This window comes from Mesoplodon densirostris, chromosome 1 (genome assembly GCF_025265405.1).
Source record: "Mesoplodon densirostris isolate mMesDen1 chromosome 1, mMesDen1 primary haplotype, whole genome shotgun sequence".
NCBI classification, from domain to species: domain Eukaryota; kingdom Metazoa; phylum Chordata; class Mammalia; order Artiodactyla; family Ziphiidae; genus Mesoplodon; species Mesoplodon densirostris.
The window spans coordinates 207,643,030-207,652,818 of NC_082661.1; positions in this window are offsets into that span (position 1 = coordinate 207,643,030).

The window sequence follows — 9,789 nt, forward strand, 5'->3', positions numbered from 1 at the left end:
CAATTTTTACTTGGCACTAGTTTCACAATTCTCCTACCCTTCATGCTTACATCATAACAGAAATAGTAACCCAGAGGGAGAGATGGAAAGATATTCCTTGTATTCTTCCATTGTTTTAAAAAACACTTACTGTACTTCCTTTGTGAACCAGAATATACAAATTGGTTAAAACAAGACCCAAGAGCCCACACTCACAGTCTAGAGAGGAGAAGATATAGGACCCACATAGGTGAATAATGCTGAAAGGAATATAAATAAGGTGTAAGGCACAGAACACATAAGCAGAAGAGGTCAGGTCCCCACATAAGGGGAAAGGCTTCTCAGAGGAGGTGGCCCCAAGAGTGAGTCTTGAAGTTTGAGTCAGGATTCACTGGATTGGGATCAAAGAAGTTATTCTAGACAAGGGTGATGAAAGCAATAGTAGTGTAATTGGCCAGAAGGAGTACACAGGGAGATGTTTAGGTATTGGTATCAGTAGGACTTAGTGATAGGTTGGGATGAGTGAGCTGAGAAGAGCCAGTGGGAGAAGAAGAAAAATAATTGTAAGAGAGAAGAGGGAATAATGGACATGCAACAGTCTGGGGCAGAGGCCACCAAACTGCTGCCAGCCAAATCCTGCCCCAAGCTTGTCCACTGAAGACATAGTTTTCAAGGGCTGTAAAGAAGGGGGAGGAGAATTAGAGACTAGAAAGCCTAAAAGTTAACTCTCTGGGTTTTTACTGAAAATGTTTCCTGAAATTTGCTCTAGGGGGTGGGCTCAAGATTGAATTTTTTTTATGAAATGCAAAGGGGAAAAGTTAAAAATGAATTGTTAGAGAGAAATAAAAAAATAGAGGAGAAAGAAATCATTCTCTCCCTATAGCTTCAACTTAAAAACATGAGCTCATCTGTTGAGAATGAGGGAGAAAGGTCTTTGCTTAAGGTGATGATTTTTATTTTTTAACAAGTTAAATGAAGGAAACCATTTTGAGGTGACTGAATGCTATAACTTCAGACCTGTGTGCTTGGCCTTTTATTGTCATCCAGTAAATATCAAATCAAAATATTATCAGAATTTGTATACCAAGCATAATATATGATATAACTAGTTTTTCCTAACCCACCAGCCTAGAGGAAGGTAATTAAGAGGATATAAATAAAATGATCTCCTCTCCCTCCAGCCTCACTTATGGAGGTAAGCGTCAAAGAGCAGACAGTGCTCTTAGCCATGGTTGTTGAACCACTGCTGTCCTCTCTACTCAACATATTTTGATTTGCATAGAAATGGACACACTTTTGCTGCCAAAGGCTGCCACTCAGCACCACCATAACAACACAGTGCCATTGGCTGATGAACCTTCTAAGTTTGTTCTCCTTAGTGATAAGTTGCAGCTTCACTGTGTCACTGAACTCAAGTCCAGCTGCTTGTCACTAAAGAATCCAATACTGAGAGACAAGTGTTGGGTAAGAGGAAAGATAGCTTTACTGAGGAAGCCGGCAATCCTGGGGAGAAAGAAGGTGGACTCATGTCCCAAAGAACCAACTCCCCAGTTCTCCAGATTTTGCTGGGAAATTCTATAGGGGAAAAAAAGGAAGGGACTACAGGTTGGGGAGAGTGTTGCAGGTTGTGTGGTCAGCTCATGGACCTTCTTCTGACTGGTTGGTGGTGAGGTAACCAGGAGTCAACATCATCAGTCTTCTGGTTTCAACTGGTCTGTGGTCTATGTGCTGTGGGCAGCATATAGTTAACTTCTTCTTCCTGGCGGGAGTTTCAGTATCTGGAAAACAGCTCATAGGATATGGCTTAGAATATTATCTACAGCCCTTGAGGAGGAACTAAAGGTCCTTGGCTTTGTTTGATGGCTAAACTATTATTATTTTGTCTTGCTTGACTATTTTCCTCTGTTTCTTCATTTTCTCATTTCTCTGATTAAATTTATTCTTTGGAACTCAGGGAAGACCTAGGAGGCTAAAGTTTTTCCACAAATAACAGGTGGGTGGAGGATATGGGGGCAGGCGGGGTCTGTCCCAGAAAGGCCGCATAGGGTCCTGCTCAGTTATAACTGGAGCCATGGGAAGGCTTCTGCTCTCATCCTCCAAAGGAAACCATTCCCAAGAGGTAGCCTTCCCAGTCTGGTCTCTCAGCCGCAACTCCCAGCCACAGAGCGAGCCAGTGCACTGTCCCTTTGGAAGCCACCTCCCTTTGTTTCTCCCCATAAGTTGCTGGCAGGATTTCTCAGTCTTCCTCTCCTTCTCATCTTTCTGCCTCACAGACCTCTCTCCGCTGTTTTGCCTGCCCCCTCCAGCCAGTCGCCACTCCCTTTGTGGTGTAGTCCGGTGATGAGGCTTCTGCTTACTTACAAGATATGAGTACACAAAATGCATGTGATTAAACAGCAGTACAATTATTTCCTCTTAGGAAAGGGAGCAGTGTCAGTATTTCCTTAAATCCTCCCGAGGTGCTCATATTTGTCAGCCAAGGTTGAGAACTACCGCTTTAAAGGAAGAATATGTTTAAGAAGGAAGGACATTCTAAAGAAATCAATAACATCAGCAAGAAAGGAGTAAAATGAAGGCACTGAGACCAGCGACAGTTCAAACACAGCAGAAAAAGTGAGAGACAGTGTGTAAGGAGTGGGGAAAAGGAGAAGTTGGTGGATTTTAGAGTTATTTTGGACAATCAAGAGAGCTTGCTACCTGCCACCCACGTTTCTGGCTTGGGCGACTAGTTATGGGGTTGTGAGAAAATATTTAGCAGCACTGTTATTGTTGCCAAGTAGCTGGCCTCCTGAGGTTCTCCTGCTGGAGAACTATGCACAGGACACCAACACCAGCAAGTTCGCTCTGCAATCATGACGGTGCAAGACAGAACAATGACCGTAATTATGACTGAACACAAAGTAAGAACAGCATGTAAACCAAAGAAATGACCAAGCATCACCCCCTTCCGGCAAACATGAGTGAGTGACTGCTGCTTCTCTACCAACCACAGCATCCGCCTGCCTGTTGCATTCCTCCTGCCTGATGGATACAAAATACTAAGATACCCAATTACAGACCTACCCTAATGAATATACCCAATCCAGAGCCACACCAGCTTTCGTGAACAGTCTCCACAGTCATCTCACCCAAGCCCTTCTCCCCTGTCTACCCTCCCAGACCACCCCTGCTGAGATGCTCACATGCCCTGTTTGAGCACCTAAATTTGTCTGGTGTCTCCTGGGGATCTTTGACTGCTGGCATTCACTGAGAAGAGAAATACTGGAGAAGGAGAGGACTGTCTGAGGGCAAGAGGATAGTTTGGTGTACGTTGAATGTCAGGTACATTATTTTTGGAGGGAAATAAATGTATTGATCTGAGACTCAGGAAAGGCGTTTGTGCTGAGAAATAGATCTGTGAGTAATCAGCATAGAGATGGTAAGTGAAGCCAGAGGTAGGGGAGTGGGTAAGGGTATGTAGAGAAAATCTGTACATTGAGGGGAGTATAGGTCCAACACAAATCTTTAGGAGAGAATGGAAGAGAAGACAGTAACAGAAGAATCAGGAGTGGCCAGGGACTTAGGGGAAAAATACATCACTTAGGAGTGATGTCATAGAAGACAGCAAAGAAATCTCCTCAAGGACAGAGAGTTAACCAAATATGTATAATTTGTTAATATAATGCTAAATCTTATGCTATTATTTTTACTTGCATCCTACCTTATGAGCTCTTAAAACTATTTTATCACAAAAGCAATGCATGCACTTAATTTAAAAAAAATACATACACGTGCACTCCATACATCCCTCAAGTGTATCTACTATTAAGGGTACTGTGTATTCCTGAGGGGTATTTTTTTCTTGAACTTTTATGAATATGGAAGCATACATATATTTTTGTTTTTACATAAACAGGAACATATTACAAGAGCTTTGTACCTTGCTTTTTTAATTTAATAATGAATTTCTGCACAGTAAATATGACTACATAAATATCATCCTTTTCAATGTCTGTTTGATATTCTTTAGTACAGTACATCATACATTATTGTGCCATTTTTAATCAGTTTACTATGATTATCTGGGTTATTTCCAATCTTACAAACAGAATTAAATGAAGATCTTCATACATAAATATTTAACTGCTTATGCAAGTACATTTGAAGGACAAATTCCTCAGACTGGGAGTTCTGGGTTAATGGTTTTGTGTATCCAATTATAATAGCTAATTATTCACTAAAGGGTTATATGAAGTAACATACAATAGTATACGAGTTCTTATTTCCCCAAAGCTCAGCAAATTCCAGATACATTTTCCCTCACCTCAACTTCTTCTGTTTGCCTGAAGCATGGCCACCACCTGCTGACCCTGCACTGCCCTGACCTCTCCAGATGCAATTTGGTTCCCAAAAGCTAGTTGCCTTAATTCACTTTCCAGCCTGCTGACACTGTACCAGAAAGTTAGGAACTGAAAGCATACTTTTGATAGTATTTGGTAGTATTATATCCAAAAATATAAAAATGCCCCAAATTTGCCAATCATTCCTCCCTCTCCCTTCTCCCCACAAATTTCCCAAGGTAGATCTATAAGAAGAAACAAAGCCCAATGGAAAACAAAGTACCAATTAGTGACCATGGAGTCAGTGCTCAGTGACCACAAAGACAGATTTCTGGCAGAGACTTAGTGGCTTTGGCTAAGCATGACCTTTTCCCACACTACCCTGGCCCCTCCCAAATCTGTACCTTGGGAGGACCCGACCATCATGTAAGTCTATTTTATTAGGTGAGAAAAACGGGCATAGAGCCGCTGAGTTTGTCGGTGAATTGCCTAACCCAGCCCCATAAGATTAAAAAAAAAAAACAACCAGAGGAGAGTATTTCTGGATTAACATGTATTTTTAACTTAAAGCCATCTCACCATTGGTGAAGGAAGTGTAATGTCTTGGATTTATTTACATCTGAAAGCAGCAGCTCCTCTTCCTCAGGTAGATGCAGGAAGGGGAAGGGAAGAACAGAGCAGAAAGTTGCTCCTCCCCCAGCTGTCAAAATGGAACCTGGAAGAAAATCTGTCCTGCATCACACCAGGACACGCTTCCCGAAACTGCATCTTTCTGGGCAAAGTGAGTGCTGCGACAAAGGAAACTCTATAAACACTTCTCCTTCTTGGTGCATTGCTGTCATTTAACTGCTTTTACCTTTTTGACAGAGATAGAAGAAAAACATGCTGTAACATATTTAGATGAAACTGAACTTCATCCTGAATTTAAGGATGAACTTTATTCCTGAAGATCAATGTATGAAAATATATAAATGTGCTACTGGTTCCAATTTTTTAAGAAATTACTTTATAACATCAAAGATATACTGATTCTGATTTTGCCTAGAGTCAACTAGTACATAACTAAAAGAAAGATGTGATCTCAGAGTCATGGTTTTCCATATTCTCTGCCTTAGCACATGTTGTAGGCTATTTTGAGAGCTCTTCCCTCTCTTTATCAACCTGGAAAACTCCTACTCATCCGTCAAGACACAGTACACATGTCACCTCCTCTGAGCTGCCTTCCCTGCTCTCTCCTTTATTCCCTCACTCTAGCTGATAATTATTTTTACCAAGGCACCCATCTCACTGAATGGAAACCATTCTTTCCTTTTGTGCCATCCCTGCTAGACAGTGAGATCCTTAAGAGTATAGTTTGTGATTTAGTCATTGTGTTTCCAGTACTGAAAGCGCTACCTGGCACATAGATACTCATTAAATATTTATAAAATAAATAAAGGAAAATGCATGGCCACTTATTATGCTTCTGGCTTGTTAATTGCAAATGATAAGGAAACTTAAAGAATATCTTTTCTATTAAAGGGTCATCTGGGGAAAGAATTCCATTAACTAGAGGTCCCATAGCATAGACCTCACAAAATGTGAAAGTTGATGCCTGAATAAAAAACTCAGGAATATTAGTAGCTTCTGGACTCCTGGTAAGAAATTAGGAGAAAAGAAATGATTTCCATCTTCTGGATCCAGCTGAGCACTAAGTCCAGTGTCTTTTCATGAGTTTCAGCAATTTGCTGACAAGATACATAAGTGTTCTAACGATACTTACCTCCTTTTTATTTTAATCATCTCTAAGCTTTACTGGCAATCAAAGATAATTATATAAGAAGAAATTCAGCACATCTGCTTAAGAGATCCTCTGTAGCTCATTCAACTTGCTCCTTTGGTTTAACAATTCCCTGGATTAATGCACACTGATAAACGCTCTCACTTACCTAACATAGGGAGCTTAAGAACCTAAATGAAAAACATTTCTCTTCTTGTTACAGTAAATAGAATGACTTGCATTGCAAGTTCTACTTTACTTTGTACACATATAAAAAGTTCTATTTCTTCTTGTGATTGCTTTTTTCTAGTCACACATATAAAATGAATCACATAAATGTATATTACCGAAGTAATCTTAAATTTATTATTGCTAAATACACACCAAGATAATAACTCCATTGACAGACTAGAAAGACAATTTTAAATTTATTTATGTATTTATGTATTTATTTATTTTGGGCTGCGTTGAGTCTTCCTTGCTGCACGTGGGCTTTCTCTAGTTGCGGCGAGCGAGGCTACTCTTTGTTGCGGTGCGCAGGCTTCTCACTGCAGTGGCTTCTCTTGTTGTGGAGCATGGGCTCTAGGTGCGTGGGCTCGGTAGTTGTGGCGCGCGGGCTCAGTATTTGTGGCGTGCGGGCTTCGTTGCTCCGCGGCATTTGGGATCTTCCCGGACCAGGGCTCGAACCCGTGTACCTGAATTGGCAGGCGGATTGTTAACCACTGCACCACCAGGGAAGCCTGACAATTTTAAAAATTAATTTTTTTTCTTCCCAGTAGCAGATCAACAAACAATTTTGAAGAATGTAGCTCACAGATATTTTTATAGTGTAGAGAAGGAACTGCTATCTATATTAAATTTTAGCTAGAGTCAGAAAGAGGAGAAGACAAAATCAGAAGAGATGCTGTAAAGAAAATCTTTTTACCAGGATTGTGGGGAGGACAGAGAGACAGAAGAATAGTGAGGTGCTCATATGTGTGTCCAATTTTAGGTTCTCTATAGAGAGAGAGAGAGAGAGACCAAGGAAAGAGAGGGCAGCAGCTGTGTCCACAAGCTGTCCATCTGCCCATATCTACCTGGGCAAAAGCCATGTCAAAATAAACTTGGCAGTGTGAATGAAAACTGCCAACTGCCATATTGATAAACGCAGGATGTTGCAGCCATCAAGCCACTATAGCTCCCCTAACAGTGAGCCCTGAGGGGATTCAGGATGGAGACAAATGGGCTGCCCACTGCCAAGCTCTCAGCCACTTCAGTTGTCCCCAGTGGTGAACCTGAGGGGACTCAGGACGGGAAAGAACAGGATACTGGTGCTGGAGAGCAGAGGTGCCTATCAAAGGAATGACTTTAGTGAGCCCAGACTCTTGCATCTTCCCATATAAAGAAAAGCTCTTAACTTGAGATGTCTGGTTTTCTTTAACAGTCACCTTTTGATATTCCGACTACCTGGCCTTTTTGTTGCAAAAACACCTATGTATCCTGGCTGCTCCCTTACCTCTTTGGAGCAGTCCCTCAGAGCTGTCTGAGATGCTGCCCCCCAGCCTTGAAGACCTCAGCAACTCTGCTGAATAAAACAAAATTCTCAGCTTTTAGGTTATGCTTTTTGTTTTTTTTTTTTTTTTTTAGTTACCAACAGCACAGTGTCATCAAGTAGATGGAGGAGGTTATGGGCTAAACATCCCCCCAAATTTCTATTTCCCCCAAAATTCAAATGTTGAAGCCCTAACCCCCAGTGTAGCTGCATGGGGACATAGGACGTTTAAGGAGGGAATTAAGGTTAAATGAGGCCCTGTGGGCCTTAATCCAACAGGGCTGGTGTCCTTTAAGAAGAGGGGGAGGGCTTCCCTGGTGGCGCAGTGGTTGGGTGTGCGCCTGCCGATGCAGGGGACACGGGTTCGTGTCCCGGTCCGGGAAGATGCCACATGCCGCGGAGCGGCTGGGCCCGTGAGCCATGGCCGCTGAGCCTGCGCGTCCAGAGCCTGTGCTCCGCAACGGGAGAGGCCACAACAGTGAGAGGGCCGCGTACCGCAAAAAAAAAAAAAAAAATTAGAGGGGGAAACAGCAGAGACCCCGCTCTCTCCCCAGTGTGCACAGAGGAAAGGCCGTGTGAGGACACAGCAAGGTGGTAGCTGGCTGCGAGCCAGGAAGAGAGGTCTCACCAAACACCAAATCTACCAGCACCCTGACCTTGACCTTCCAGCCTCCAGAACTATGAGAACATAAATGTTTGTTGTTTAAGCCGCGCAGGTGGTATTTGGTTACGGCAGCCTGAGCAGATTCATACAGATGCGCTGAAGTTGAGTTTTCCTGAATCATTCCGTACAAGCTTTCGAGATATTTTGCTTGTCAACTAAAAAAATATTCACAACCCAGAGGTTGAGAGTTATGTTTTATGCAGTGGGAATTTTTAGGACTTCAAGCCCAGAAGACAGCATCTTCAGTAACCCTGAGAGAACTGCTCCAAGGAGGCGAGCTGGGGAGCCAGGTTATGTAGGAGCTTTGCAGCAAAGGGCAGGTGATCTGAACGTCAAAATATTATTGTCAATTAAAGAAAACCAGACATCTCAATTAAGGAATTTAGCGCTTTTCTAAGTATGGGAAGAAGCAAGAGTCTGGGCTCACTGAAATCATTCCTTTGATGTGCACCTCAGCTATCTTGATGCTGTAATGGTTGATCTCCATAAAGGATAAGCAGACCTTCTCCAGTTTTCAAAACTAAACCTTTACTAAACCAAGTCAGCATAAACATTTAACAGGCAAGTGTATCATCTTATAGGAGAAGCCTAAGCTAACGAAAAACCTAAGTGAACACTGGTGCCATTCTCATGAAGCTTCTGTTTGTGGCTCTCGTTATTTATCCAACACTTCTTTCTGGCTTCAGAGAGACACTGTCTATTGGCATGTTTCAGTTCTGAGACATCCAGACTTCAGCAGCACGGAACCCTGCCACTTCTTTTGGAGGAAACTCCTCCAGTCTCTGTTTCCTGCGGCTGTGACTTCAAACTCGGGCTCCTCCTCTTTCATCTGGCAGAGGACAGACTATGAAGAAGAGAAATCTCCTTCCCGACTGCCCCTCCCCATGTGTCCCCTTCAGTGTGAGGCAGGGAAAAGGGGAGGGAGAGAAAAGGAATCATCTCAGGTTCTGTTTTGGCACGAAAGGCCAAAGCTGTCAGGCCTGTTCTCCCACCTTTCAAAATGACTTGCGGCTCCCCGGAAGCTCATGTGTTTTTTTTCTCTTATTCAATATTTCAGTTCACTTGAGTCTTGGTCGAGTGCTGTATTATTAAAACAACGGCTGCAGCACTGCTGCATTTCAATTGAGCCACCCAAGTTATGATTGTCAAAGTTTGAGTTGTTAATATATTGACTTGGAATTTTTCTGATTGTTTCTTAGACATTTGTTTCTTTTGGTTAGAAACAGATTGTCAGCTTGTTGCAGATTTGGAAAATATCTTCTAGGTAGCTGTTTGGCCCAGCTACTCTGCTTCAACAATACACTGACTGGGTGATTTCATTAGCTCCTTGGACATCTGTGTAAATGAACATGTGGTTAAGACTGCAGTTTCTGTTTGTGCCATATTTGGTGCACCTAGCATTTTATAAAAATGGGCTTTTAATAAAATTGAATATACCTACTCAGTGAAAAAAACAGATGCTATTATAGAGATGTTCATAAAAATATAGTTAATTTTGGACTCTTTCTGTTATATTTCATACATGTGATTTCTTTTT